General features: G+C 44.6%; 1 protein-coding gene and 1 pseudogene across 2 annotated transcripts in view; one reads left to right on the plus strand and one right to left on the minus strand.

Annotated features, from left to right (window-relative positions):
- GRIN2A (glutamate ionotropic receptor NMDA type subunit 2A) overlaps window positions 1–13621 on the minus strand; it is a 432359-nt gene that overhangs the window by 357390 nt on the left and 61348 nt on the right. The window lies entirely within an intron of this gene.
- On the plus strand, window positions 966–2471 carry LOC101125190 (inosine-5'-monophosphate dehydrogenase 1-like; annotated as a pseudogene).

The following is a 13621-nucleotide window of genomic DNA, read 5'->3' on the forward strand; positions in this document are numbered from 1 at the left end:
ATGTCCTGGGACTGTTTGTTTTAATAAAGATTTCTTAACAGAATATGGAGAAGCAAGTCGCAAGGGGGCAAAGTGGAAGAGAGATATCAATGAGGAAGCTATTGGAGTGATCCAGGGGAGTGATGGTGCCAGCCAGGACTGGGGGGTGCATGGGCAAGGGAGAAAGGTGGGTAAGTCAAGGGATATTTCAAAGATAAAACCAACAGGATTTGCTGACAGACTACAAGTATGAGATAAGGAGAAATCTTGTAGCAGGGTCTGGATAAGTGATCATAAATCCTACTCCGTTTTCCTCCTGGGAATATTTAGTCCATAAAAAACTTCCCAGGCTCCACTCCTTCCACAGCTCAACGCAGATGATCTCAGTGGCCTTAGAAGCCATATGTTGAAGGTGGCAGAACCAAAAGATGAAAGGAGCTGAGCCCCTGAATCGTCACTTGTCAGAGGGCCGCCCTCTGAATACAAACATCCGCATTCGACTTCAGATGAGTAAGAAGTACATCTGTGGTGGATTCAGTTTCTGCTATTCAGGGATGTATGTGTTAAACTAACTTTTCTTAACCTAATTACTTCAGAGAAAAATCAAGAAAAAACTAGTATATCAGCTCGACCAATTAAGTGGATCTAAGAATACTCTTACTTCAGCTCTTAAAAGAACTGATTGAAATGAGACAGTTTGGAGGCTTTCAAGGGATTAGTTCAATTCCATTTCTAAAAGGAATCTATGCTGAGAAAATAACAGTAAATATAAAGGTTTATACACAGAGATGTTTATCAGTGGTATTTATATTAGCAAAAGTTTCCATGAAAATGACCAAGGCACCCAACACTAAGTGGTTAAATAAGCACCACTATGTGCATTAAAAATTATGCTTACAGTTCCCAGGCCCGCAGCGTCAGCAGCAGCGGCGGCAGCGGCAGGCGGCCGCGCGGGTGTTTGTCGCGTCGCGGGGCCTTGCGGCAGCATGGCGGACCATCTGATCAGCGGCGGCACCGGCTACGTGCCCCAGGACTGGCTCACCGTGCAGCAGCTCTTCCTCAGCGCCAACTGCCTCACCCACAACAACTTCCTGATTCTCCCAGGGTTCATAGATTTCATAGCTGATGAGGTAGACCTAACTTCAGCCCTGACCCGGAAGATCATGCTGAAGACACCGCTGATCTCCTCCCCTATGGATACTGAGACAGAGGCCGACATGGCCATCGCGATGGCTCTGATGGGAGGTATTGGTTTCATTCACCACAACTGCACCCCAGAGTTCCAGGCCAATGAGGTGCATAAGGTCAAGAAGTTTGAACAGGGCTTCATCACAGACCCCGTGGTGCTGAGCCCCTCACACACTGTGGGTGATGCGCTGGAGGCCAAGATCCGGCATGGCTTCTCTTGCATCCTCATCACTGAGATGGGCACCATGGGCAGCAAGTTGGTGGGCATCATCTCCTCCCGAGACATCGACTTTCTTGCTGAGAAGGACCACACCACCCTCCTCAGTGAGGTGATGACGCCAAGGATCGAGCTGATGGTGGCTCCAGCAGGCATGACATTGAAAGAGGCAAATGAGATCCTTCAGCCTAGCAAGAAAGGGAAGCTGCCTATGGTCAATTATCACCATGAGCTAGTGGCCATCGTCGCCCACACCAACCTGAAGAAGAATTGAGACTACACTCTGGCCTCCAAGGATTCCCACAAGCAGCTGCTGTGCAGGGCAGCTGTGGGCACCCGTGAGGATGACAAATACTGCCTGGACCTGCTCACCTGGGTAGGCGTCAACGTCATAGTCTTGGACTCCTCCCAAGGGAACTCGGTGTATCAAATCACCATGGTGCATTACATCAAACAGAAGTACCCCCACCTCCAGGTGATTGGGAGGAATGTGGTGATAGCAGCCCAGGCCAAGAACCTGATTGACACTGGTGTGGATGGACTGCACGTAGGTATGGGCTGCAGCTCTATCTGCGTCACCCAGGAAGTGATGGCCTGGGGTCGGCCCCAGGGCACTGCTGTGTACAAGGTGGCCAAGTACGCCCAGCACTTTGGTGTGTCCATCATAGCAGATGTGGCATCCAGACTGTGGGGCACGTGGTCAAGGCCCTGGCCCTTGGAGCCTCCACAGTGATGACGGGCTCCCTGCTGGCCACCACCACAGAGGCCCACTGGCGAGTACTTCTTCTCAGACAGGGTGCGGGTCAAGAAGTACCGGGGCATGGGCTCGCTAGATGCCATGGAGAAGAGCAGCAGCAGCCAGAAACCATACTTCAGCGAGGGAGAAAAGGTGAAGATTGTGCAGGGTGTCTCGGCCTCCATCCAGGACAAAGGGTCCATTCAGAAGTTTGTGCCCTACCTCATAGCGAGTATCCAGCGTGGCTCCATGATGTACTCAGGAGAGCTCAAATTTGAGAAGTTGACCATGTCAGCCCAGATCGAGGGTGGCGTCCATGGCCTGCACTCTCACCAGAAGCAGCTGTACTGAGGACAGCAGTGGAGGCTGAGGTGGTGGAGGGGGCACACCCCAGTGTCCACCTTCGGGCACAACCTCTCTCCATAACTGAGTGGTCCACAGATTTGCACTACGGGTTCCTCAGCTCCTTTCCAGGGAGAGAGGAAGAGAGGTCCTGAGGCCTCTGCAGCCCCTCGCTGAGCATCCCCTGCAGAGTCAGGCCTGCTCCCTGGGCCAGGCTGCCTGGGGGGCGCCCCCCAGCCCAGCCAGCCAGGCTCTCAGGCCCTGCGCCTGCCTCAGGTCTTTCTTGCTGCAGCATGCTGCAGCATGGCCCCTACCCCAGGGACAGGAGGCCCCATCTGGCTTCTCCTGTAGAGTACCTCCCTGCCCCCAGCCCCCCAGGAAATGGTGCTTTCCTGGCTCTGCCTCTGGCTCTTCATGGGTCGCTGCCCCCTCAGCCATGTGGCACTTCTGAGCTTCTGACCTAGGCCAAGGGGAGGTCTCTGCCCCCTTCCCCAGTCCTGGGCTACCCTTGGGTCCTGGCTCCTCAGGCCATTCCCCTGTCCCTGGCCCCGGGGAGGAGGCTGCCCTGCTCATGGCCGCCTGCCCATCATTCCTGACTCACCACCGTCCCCATATACCATTCCTGCCCTCTCCTCAGCTGCAGTTGAAGGCTTTAACTTTGCACATTTTGGGATCACAGTTACATCACTGTGTATTAAATAATCAGAATAAATAAAAATTATGCTTACAGAGATTTTGATAGTAAGTGAAACATGCAGCTTATACACTACTGCATGTATAAATTGTGTGCAATTACAAATAGGTATGGATATATTTATATCTTATGTACTTGTATAAATACACATACATACATACACATGCACATCAATGCACACATATATATGCAGAAGGAAATAAAGGGGAAAATGCCATTATTGTTTAATATGTGTGACAGCGTTACTGAGATGAAAATAAAATACACTCAGCATTATTTTTAACAAATTTAAAAGACTATTTCATGACCTTGAGGAGTAGAGTCTTGAAGGGCATCTTAAGATTTTTAACCTTAGTTGGGCATGGTGGCTCACACATGTAATCCCAGCTACTCAGAAGGCTAGGGCAGAGTTCAAGACCAACCTGGATAACAAAGACCCTCATTCTTAAAAAAAAAAAAGAAAAAAAAATTTAAAAAAAGATTTAATTAGCCATGCATGGTGGTGTGTGCCTGTAGTGCCAGCTACTCTGGAGGCTGAGGCAGGAAAAATTGCCTGAGCCTGAGTTCAACGCTGCAGTGAGCTATGATCACGCCACTGCACTCCAGCCTGGGCAACAGAGCAAGACCCTGCCTCTAAAGACACAAAAATAGAAAATAAATTTTAAAAAACAAATCCTTCATAAAACCACATAATGAGACCGTGCTCTGCAGCAATGCCAATGCTAAACACTCTTAGAAAAGCCCCACAGGGGAGCCTGCTTGGAAACTCAACAGAGAGTTGAAGAGGTTTTGATCCACCCAAGAGATTATGTGTGGGTAAAGCCAAAAGGACCCCAGACTCGAAGGTGCCAGCCTGGATGAAATGAACCAAATCAAGCAAAGCAGGCAGATGCTGTAGGCCAGTCGCCCACAGAAGAATCATAACCTTTCAAAGCAGATTGTGTAAACACAGGAGAGGGAGGAGGAAGATGTATCTTCTGTGTCCCCAGAAACCCCCAGGCACCGGTCCCATCGATCCCAGGATGTGAATAGCTAGTTTGTTTTGGGTAGCTAAGAACACTGCCCACTCAACCAAAATAAGAGTGACTTCTTCAAAAGGTTATGAACCCATTGATTTCTGACAGTATTTCCCAAGAAGGCAAACAGAGCCCAAAGCCTGTGCTTAAAAAGCTAGTGATCTAATAACCAAAGAATCACAAATTAAAGTGTCCTATATGAGCCAAATAGGAATATTGGCAAAATAGAGAATTTATGCTTCATTTAATGGGGCAAAGTCACGCCCCCGATGTGCCAGGTCTGCATGCTGTTTTAAAAATTTTTTGTTTAGATATTTTCTATGTAAAACTAAGGTTATTTCACTTAAAATTCCAATTTTCAGTTTCTTCCTGAAAACATGGAAGAACTGTCAACACTGGACCCACGTCCCCGCATGGCATTAATCCATCAGCTGGCCTCTTTCACTTGTTTAAAATTATTCTCTGGTTCATTTAATTTTTTGAGTTTGCAGCCCTTGCTGTGCATGTTCCTTCCCTGCTTAAAATGTGCTGCTTTCAACGTTCTGTTGCAATTGTGTATAAAGTAAAAGTAAACTAGCCTGGAGAGACAGTCTTAAGAGGTCTCTCCTTTGAGTAGAGTACATGGACTTTGTTGACCACTCTTTTGCATGATCTAAGTTTTTTTTTTCAGCTTACTTTGTAATTTCCTTATGGTTTCAAAATGCTGGAGAACTGGTCTCCAATTAGTGAAGTATTTCTGGGGGCCTTCTTTAAAGTTACTTGCTATACCATCGACATAGTATTTGTATGTTTTCATTTGTAGGTAGTAGGAGAGATGCTTAAACAGGAAGAGACAGAAGCTCTCCTTGTTGACCCCACTCCTCCGTTGTCTTAGATGCCAGAAACCTATCTGGAGGAGGATAAGCAGAGCATCCTTCCATGTGCACACCCTGGGGCCTGCGCACCCCCCCCCCCCATAAATCATTATCTGAACCAACAGGACAGGCTGCTGGGACACCCACTCTACTTATCAGAGCCCAGCAGTTGTGCCCAAGGCAACAGCACCTGAATTTTATAATCCTGCAGGTGAAATTTAGTGCAAACCAGATATTCCTGAGACCCAACTTGGCTTCTGCAACTGTATTCTCAAGCTGAAAACATTTTGTGTGAATGGGGTATGGGGGCGTGGGGACACTTTCTCAGAAGCCTTCATTATTTCATTTCTCAAGCAAATACTGGGGATGGAAATATGGAGCATAATTACTCAGGACTTTTTTTTTTTTTTAAGAATGACCAGAAATAGAACCATGAACACTTTTGGTGGGAATGTAAATTAGTTCAACCATTGTGGAAGACAGTGTAGTGATTCTTCTAAGATCTAGAACCAGAAATACCATTTGACCCAGCAATCCCATTACAGGGTATATACTTAAAGGAATATAAACCATTCTGTCATAAAGATACATGCACACGTATGTTTATTTTAGCACTATCCACAATAGCAAAGACATGGAATTAACCCAAATGCCCATCGATGATAGACTGGATAAAGAAAATGTGGTACATACATATTATGGAATACTATCCAGCCATAAAAAGGAATGAGATCATGTCCTTTGCAGGGATATGGATGAAGCTGGAAGCCATCATCCTCAGCAAACCAACACAGGAACAGAAAACCAAAAACCACATGTTCTCACTCATAAGTGAGAGCTGAACAATAATAACACATGGACACAGGGAGGGGAACACACACCAGAGTCTGTTGGTGGTGGGGAAGGGAGAGCATCAGGATAAATAGCTAATGCATATGGGGCTTAATACCTAGGTGATAGGTTGAGAGGTGCAGCAAACCACCATGGCAAATGTCTACCTAGGTAACAAACCTATGTTCTGTACATGTATCCCGGAACTTAAAATTAAATAGAAATTTTTAAAAAGGACATAGAACCATGGAACCTTAAGCAAAATGAAGCAAAGGGGAATGACTTCAGTTTAGTTTTACTTTAGAGCAGACGCTAAAGCAAGAAACTGGGGGGACATGGTTTAGTTGGGAGGTGATCACAGGAAGTATGGTGAGGAAGTAGAAAAATAAGACAGGAAAGGAAAAGAAGCCAGCAGCAGGGAAATTCATGGGAAGGTTACTTCTGGGGATAACAGGGATTTAACCCCACCAAGGGCCCTCCAATAACAGTGTAGGACACACCTCAGTACTGTCTCCCTGAGCAGCAAAGAAGCCAGGGTATGCCAACTTCTATCCCTCATCGTTAAAGACAGTTCTGGGGGGCATTTATTTATCCCCTGCCACTTCAGGTCTGCCATATGCAGGAGCCAAACACAATCTTATGGCCAGAGAACATTCTTAGGCAGAGAGATGCCTGTGCTTGAGGTGAGAAGCCATCACTGTGTTGGGAACTGTCCATCTAAGCTTCAGATGACCCTCAGGGTGGGCCAAGAGGATATGAGTGGGGCATCAACAACATAGCTATAGGGAATATTCTAGCTCAAATGACTGAAAAAAAAAAAAAAAGTAGCTAAGCTTACTCCATGCACAGGTGAATTTAGGACCCAAAATCTGTCATCTGGATTTTGTGTTCCTCCTTCTTGCTGTTCTGCTGCCACACAGTTGGCTCTAGTTGTTGGCTCCAATTGTTGGCTCCAAGTGGAAGCAAGATGGTAGCAGTGATTTTATTCCCTACATCTTTTCAGGTTCACTTTTAATAGAAAATACCAAGTCTTTTCCCCCAAGAGCTCTTATCTTTAGAGACGCATATTGAAAAGTATAGAGATGAAATGATAGGATGGGGAATTTGCTCCAAAATAATCTACTGTGGGTGGCGATAAAATGAATTAAGATTGTCCATGAGTTGATAAATGCTGAAGCTGGATGGTGAGTATAGGAGAGTTATCTCTGCTTATGATTAGAGTTACCTCTATTTTCATGCATTTTGGAAAATCATCGTAATAAAAAGTTAATTTTGAAAAAAGAATCTCTTTTACTCAAGTTTGAGCTAAAGTCTCATTTCACCTCACTGGGTCTTCCTGGACCAGATAACCATCCCCGAACTGTTCACAGGGACCAGGAGCATATAATGACCGCATTGTTCCAGCACTGAACCATATGCTCCATCTCTGCACCAGGAGGAATCTCTACAAAAAGCTCAGGGGCTACAGCTGGGGAGAGGGCTTAACAGAGATTGATTACATACAATTACCAGAAGCATGTAAATGAGTGTTAAGATAAAAAATACACAGGTTCATTCCATAATGAGAATAGAAATATAGTGGACATAGAATATCTTTCCTCATCCAGCATCCATTCTAGTTTTTTACTGAAGAATGGTCCCTGCTTGCCCCTTTATCCCTGTGGACTGGGCACCCCTTGTGCTAATGGTGCACAAGTGACTTGGTCTGAACAATGAGAGGGAGACCCTGGTGATGGGTGCAGAGATGAGCACATGGCACTGGACCAGCCAATGATAATCTTGGGGCATTCTCTGGAGCCCCTCTTCCTTCTGAGGTGGCCAAGTTGAAGGATGAACATCCGTTGTGGCTGGTGTTATCTTTGCCATCACTTAAGGAGAATCTGCCAAAGACTAAGTCTGACAGAGGAAAGCGGAGCCCAGGTACAGGAAGATGTTCTCGAAGACATTGTTATATATCTGTATTCAGCCCTGCTGGAAGCCAGATACCCTGAACTTTTTAGTTATCTGATCAAATAAATGTTCCTGTTCGGCTTCAGGTTCTCATTTAGACTCCTGTCACTTATATCTCTGGCTAATAAAGGGAACTATGGTCATCCCCACCCCACCCCACGCAGCAATTGTAGTTTTTCCTGCCCCGATACTTGCGACATCAATGTACTGCTGTGGGTACAGCTCTACAAGCACCTGTTTTGCAATTTTCAGGTTAACAAGTAAAATCTTCCTTGAGTGTATACTTCTAAGCCTGTGAACAATATTTCTCATCCATTCATCCCCTCTGAAAATATTTTACATGCCCAAACCTCTGGTAGGTAATTAGGATATAGAAATTGGGCACAACCTATGTCTTCCAGTCCTGGTGTGGAGGAGAAGAAAAGATTCAAGTAGCAGACAAACTGCTGTATCTAAAAACTTGGGTTCTTTTCCCAGCTCCATCTTAAACTGTGCAGAAAGAGAATTCTGCAAAACTCTCCCCACTGCTGAATAAAGCATCCTATGTGAACAGGATCCTGATGGTAAATTTTCATAACCAGAGACTGTCACAGAATTTTAGCCAAGATGAGCCATTCAATATTGATTTATTCTACTTGATTGGAAATCATCAGTAGTCCAATTGTCCTTTCTAATGGAAGATCAGCATAAACAAAGTCACATTCAGGCCAGGACTCTTAAGAAAGGGGCATGTTGGCCGGGCGCGGTGGCTCACGCCTGTAATCCCAGCACTTTGGGAGGCCGAGGCGGGTGGATCACGAGGTCAGGAGATCGAGACCATCCTGGCTAACATGGTGAAACCCCGTCTCTATTAAAAATACTAAAAATTAGCCGGGCGTGGTGGCGGGCGCCTGTAGTCCCAGCTACTCGGGAGGCTGAGGCAGGAGAATGGCGTGAACCCAGGAGGCGGAGCTTGCAGTGAGCCGAGATCGTGCCACTGCACTCCAGCCTGGGCGACAGAGCGAGACTCCGTTTCAAAAAAAAAAAAAGAAAGGGGCATGTTTTCTCCTCACTTATTTTTCTGCTGACTGGAAAGAAAAGACAGTGAGATTTAGGGGACTGGAAGAGCCACAATATGGCAGAAATCTGGGTCCCTGAATCACTGCATGGCCATAGGAAAGCTGTTCACCAACCAGGAACACCATTACATCAGCAGGAAGCAAACTTCTACTATGTTATACCACTGATATTTGAGGGCTTATTTGTTATAGCATCTACCATTATCCTTTGAATTATGAAGCTAAGAGAAAAAAAAGCCCATTGGCTTTAAAACCCAGCAGAGTTCAGTAGGATGAGGAAGATGGAGAAAGTTATAAAGTAATCAAGTTGGGTGGGAACCTCAGGTTAGATCCTCATTACACTTAGAATGAGCGTTACCCGTTTGACACAGGTGGATATCTTTGCTGTTACTCAAAGCCAAGAGGAAGGTATTTTCCAGCTTTATTTGATGAGTTGTTTTCATGCTTAATATTTTCCAGAAATCTGTTAATTCATACAGGTAAGAGACTGTGCCTTAGTCATCTCTGTAGCCTCCACAGCCCTTCATAAACAGCAGATTCAAGCAAACAAAAGCTTCATTCAAGAAAGGAAGGAAGGCGGCTTTTTGTCTAGCCCCGTGGTTCTCAACAGGGAAAGATTATTTTTTAACTTTCATTTTAGGTTCAGGGGTACATGTGCAGGTTATATAGGTAAACTGTGTGTCTCAGGGATTTGGTACACACATTTGGTACAGATTATTTTGTCACACAGGTAATATGCATATAGTACCTGATAGGTAGTTTTTTATCCTCTCCCTCCTCCCACCCTCCGCCCTTGATTAGAACTATTTGCCTGTTGTTCCCCTCCCTGTGTCCCTGTGTTCGCACTGTTTAGCTCCCACTGATATGTAAGAACATGTAGTATTTGGTTTTCTGTTCCTGCATTAGTTTGCTAAGGATAATGGCCTCTGGCTCCATCCATGTTGCTGCAAAGTACATGAGTTCATTCTTTTTATGGCTATGTAGTACTCCATGCTGTATATGTACCAGATTTTCTTTATCCAGTCTACCATTGATGGGCGTTTAGGTGGATTCCATGTATTTGCTATTGTGAATAGGGCTGCAGAATACATATGTATGCATATATCTTTATATAATTATTTATATTCCTTTGGGGATATACTCCATAATGAGATTGCTGGGTTGATTGGTAATTCTGTTTTAAGTTCTTTTAGGAATCATCACACTGCTTTCCACAATGGCTGAACAAATTTACATTCAACTGGGGGAGATTTTTACCACCAGGAAATGTTTGTCTATGGCTGGAGACATTTGTTGTCACAACTATGGACTGCTACTGGCATTTAGTGGGTAGAGTCCAGGGATGTTGCTATATATCTTACAATGCACAGAACAGCCCCTCCCACAGCAAAGAATTCTCCTGCTCAAAATGTCCATAGTGCCAAGGTTAAAAAAGCTTGATATTATAACCTAAGGTTCCCATCCCAACTTGACCAATTAATCATTTTATAACTTTCTCTGTTCTCCTCCTATTTAACCTACTGGGCTTTAAAGCCAGTGGCCCTTTTTCTTAGCTTCCTCATTCATGTAACAGTTTTCTGGGGAGGCCCTAGAATTTTACCTCTGTATTAAAATGATCTCTATTTTCTTTTCATTAAGGGAAAAATATACAAGGGGGGTGGATGCGGGGGGGCAAGGAGTGGCTAAGCAGACCAGAAAGAGACTCCACATTAAAACACACAGGAAAACAGATCTTCTCTCTGGAAGACACCTGCAATCTCTTTGTTTCCTTTCTTCTATTAGGTCTTCTGCATGGTCAAGGAAAGAGACCCACTCCAGTTAGTTCAAGAGAAACTGTTTATTGTAAGGACACATGCAGATTGCTACCAGAAGCCTTCATATTCTCTCCCCTCTCCCCTGCCCCATGGTCCCCTATTTCCACTCCCCTCCAGTCATCCCCACACTGTCCTCCCACAGCTGTCCCCTGATCCTTCCTAATTTCAGCTCATTGTGGCATCTTTTCAGCCCCTGTATCCACAATGCTAACTGAAAAATCCTATTCTATTTCTAATTCAAAAGCTCACATTCAAGCTCATCCTTTCAAACGCAGCCACAGACATCAAATTTCAGACTGAGGACTGGATATACTTTAATCGGTCCAAAACTCTTGGTCAAAGCAGCAATCCACAGCAAGAAGGGTGGGGCAACCACAAAGATTGGCATCTCTGTTACGCTGTATCACACACACTCCTACCCCTGACTCCGAGTGACATCAACCACAGACAGTTACATTGAGCTACAGGAGGGATTAAACCACTTCCAAGACCCAGGAGGTCCCCTAATCATTTTGCCCCATGTCTTGGCTCACACCCCTGGAAACACTGGGGGAAAGTCACCTACCTTGTTTGGGGACACCTTTTTAAAGGATAACTCTTGGTCCTCAAGCTTAGAAGCTGTTATGAGGAAGAAGTTGGGGCTTTTCAGAATAACATCCAAAGATTACCCCACAGATAGCTTCTCCTCTGGAATCGCTCTCGACAGTGTCAGGCAGAGCCCCGGGAGCCCACACATCTTTCTCTGTGTTCTTGTGACCATGGAAATCAGGCAGGTCTCAAGAAACAAAGTCACAAAGGCACAAGCTCATCATCTATTTTCACAACACCAATGCAAGAGACCTCCAATGCAAGCAAAGCAAAGGCACCGACTGGGTGCAGCCACATATCGTGAGTTTCCAGGCCATTCTGCCTGAGTTGAGATCATTATGCTGCTTCTTTCATTGCACAGGAACGTGGGGGTTTTCTCTAAACTATGACTCATAGCAAAGCATACAGGCAATCATGTAGAGAAACCTGTTCTCCCCAGGAAAGGAGGGTGAGCAAATGCTAAAAGTTTTGATACTTTAATAGAGCATTGGCCTTGGCTAATTTTACTTAATATGAAAGATTTCAAATAATGGAAACACTGACAGGCAAAAACATTAAAAATTTGCATAAAATCTCAAAAAACCCTGCAAACAAGAGAGAAGCATGGTCTAATTAAAATAAAGGAACAGATTGCTACTAGGTTCCTGAATACTCTTTTCACAAAGGCTTCACGTCAGATGAACTTCAAGCACCAAGCAGCAGGGATCCTACTGAAGTTTATTCAGTGCCCTTCTGGGCACTACCAGCTGTGAAACTGGTAACCTATTGACAAATAGGTTATTTTTCCAGCTGCACTCATATTCAAGAGCTTGACCAGCAAAGTCCCCTGATAATATTTGGCCATGAGTCAGAATGTATTAGGCACCTTCTGTAGCCAGAGCCAAAAAAACTCTGGCTACAGGAGAAACCCGGCACTGTGCACAAGATCCCCTTTTTTAGCATCAGCTGTCCCCTTTGCAGTTTGTTAAAGCTGGAGGAGTTTTAATCCAAGTGAACTCTCTTTCAGGAGGCTTCCGGGTAAGGAAGCTATAAAAGGGGGGAGGTAGGGGCACGGCTGCAAAGTGATGAACATTGCAGCAGGTTCGGCTATTCAGAATAAGCTATTTTCTCCCAAATCCTGTAATTGCCTGGAGCATGTGATCTTTTTGAAGGTCATTAGAGGCATGCGGCTGTCAGATTCCTCCCAGAAAGTTTCGCTTTGATTAGTTAGTTCCTGATGCTTATTTCCTAAAAGGCTCTTTTTGTCCCCCACCCCCAAAAAAGTGGGGAGTATTAAAATTTTAAAAAAGGAATTAGATGAATATCCTGCTAAATGTAACTTGGCAAGATGAAAGGAAGTAGCAAAGAAACATGATTTGCATTTCTCTGATGGCCAGTGATGATGAGCATTTTTTCATGTGTTTTTTGGCTGCATAAATGTCTTCTTTTGAGAAGTGTCTGTTCATATCCTTCGCCCACTTTTTGATGGGGTTGTTTGTTTTTTTCTTGTAAATTTGTTTGAGTTCATTGTAGATTCTGGATATTAGCCCTTTGTCAGATGAGTAGGTTGCGAAAATTTTCTCCCATGTTGTAGGTTGCCTGTTCACTCTGATGGTAGTTTCTTTTGCTGTGCAGAAGCTCTTTAGTTTAATTAGATCCCATTTGTCAATTTTGTCTTTTGTTGCCATTGCTTTTGGTGTTTTGGACATGAAGTCCTTGCCCACGCCTATGTCCTGAACGGTAATGCCTAGGTTTTCTTCTAGGGTTTTTATGGTTTTAGGTCTAACGTTTAAATCTTTAATCCATCTGGAATTGATTTTTGTATAAGGTGTAAGGAAGGGATCCAGTTTCAGCTTTCTACATATGGCTAGCCAGTTTTCCCAGCACCATTTATTAAATAGGGAATCCTTTCCCCATTGCTTGTTTTTCTCAGGTTTGTCAAAGATCAGATAGTTGAGATATCATCTCACACCAGTTAGAATGGCAATCATTAAAAAGTCAGGAAACAACAGGTGCTGGAGAGGATGTGGAGAAATAGGAACACTTTTACACTGTTGGTGGGACGGTAAACTAGTTCAACCATTGTGGAAGTCAGTGTGGCGATTCCTCAGGGATCTAGAACTAGAAATACCATTTGACCCAGCCATCCCATTACTGGGTATATACCCAAAGGACTATAAATCATGCTGCTATAAAGACACATGCACACGTATGTTTATTGCGGCATTATTCACAATAGCAAAGACTTGGAACCAACCCAAATGTCCAACAATGATAGACTGGATTAAGAAAATGTGGCACATATACACCATGGAATACTATGCAGCCATAAAAAATGATGAGTTCATGTCCTTTGTAGGGACATGGATGAAATT

The sequence above is a fragment of the Gorilla gorilla genome, chromosome 18 (assembly GCF_029281585.2).
Source record: "Gorilla gorilla gorilla isolate KB3781 chromosome 18, NHGRI_mGorGor1-v2.1_pri, whole genome shotgun sequence".
Classification (NCBI taxonomy): Eukaryota; Metazoa; Chordata; class Mammalia; order Primates; family Hominidae; genus Gorilla; species Gorilla gorilla.